The sequence below is a fragment of the Seriola lalandi genome, unplaced genomic scaffold (assembly GCF_002814215.2).
Source record: "Seriola lalandi dorsalis isolate HSWRI2012SDOR001 ecotype SW California unplaced genomic scaffold, Sedor1 jcf7180001958234, whole genome shotgun sequence".
Taxonomy (NCBI): Eukaryota; Metazoa; Chordata; class Actinopteri; order Carangiformes; family Carangidae; genus Seriola; species Seriola lalandi.
In genome coordinates, this window is record NW_019428903.1 from 1 (window position 1) to 1167 (window position 1167).

A 1167-nucleotide genomic window follows, 5' to 3' on the forward strand; every position below is an offset into this window, starting at 1 on the left:
CATGCATGACCATGTAATTCCATACAATTTTAGTATTTTAACATAGTAAAATGATGCAAAATGACAAAAAAAAGAGAAGAAAGGAGGATGAATAAACCTGATCTCATTTGGAGTCTCCTCCTCCTCGTACTTCTTTTTCTCTTTCTTCCGGAAGACGAGCCAGATGATTAATATGACAATGAGGACACCGAGGGATATACCCACCACTGCACCTGCTACCATACCTACATCCCTCACATCTGTGAACAGAAAGGAAGACGTGATGAGAGAGAGAGAGTCACACTTACTGTCAAATATTGTTCATAGTTTTCAAACTTAATATTAAATTCACAAATTGTAATGGTTCGTGCTCATCAACTGGAAATACTTCAACACTTGCTTTTTTGCCACAATAGTTTGCGGATACCAAACTGTTTCTGCTGAGGTGCTAGAAATGTAATTTTCTCAACACATGACCCCAACATTCCCAGGCCTCTCAGGAAATGTATTGGAGTGACAGTGCAACATAACTGTTGGAGCAGAGGTGGTGACCAGTAGCCAGCAGTTTTAGTTTAGTGCAGCCCCTTGGGTTGCAGCACTATGGGGAAACTGGGGAGGGTGAGCGTGTGGGGAGGCAGATAAAAAGGCAGAGATGGGGGAATAAATGTATTTCCAGCTGCAGTTTGAAACAATAACCATCAATCAGTGTGGCAGTTTGGTTTGAGGTGAGCGCTGTGAGGTCGACTCTCCCTTTCCCTCCCCGAAACTCACGCTGCATTGTGACCTCAATTGTGCAGTTTTCTTCTCCCACATCATTGCTCGCCGTGCACCTGTAGACGCCTGTGCTGTCCATGGTGAGATTCCTAAGGGTCACAATCTCTGGGTTCTTGAGATCTGGGGAATAAAAACAGTTTGTGCAGACATCTGGTGAGACGGTTGGTGTTCAAGCATTCCTGCATGTTTATCGTCCTTGATGTCAATTACATTTGCAGGACAGGAGAGGGAACTAAAATACATATCATAACTTAAGAAGGAGAGGGCCAGAGAGAGAGAGAGAGAGAGAGAGAGAGAGAGAGAGAGAGAGAGAGAGAGACACAGGCAGACCACGAGGAAGACAGAAAGAGTGACAAGTGTTTATTTAAGAACGAGGCCCGTCACACTGAGGAGGACTTGAGGAGAGTAGCAGGA

General features: G+C 44.6%; 1 long non-coding RNA gene across 1 annotated transcript; it reads right to left on the bottom strand.

Annotated features, from left to right (window-relative positions):
• Positions 1-130: 130 nt before the first annotated feature.
• Positions 131-1041, bottom strand: LOC147820416 (uncharacterized). The gene is made up of 2 exons (XR_015437380.1): positions 751-1041; positions 131-239 (listed from the first exon to the last, which is right to left on the bottom strand). It is a non-coding gene; the product is annotated as an uncharacterized LOC147820416 (long non-coding RNA).
• Positions 1042-1167: the final 126 nt, after the last annotated feature.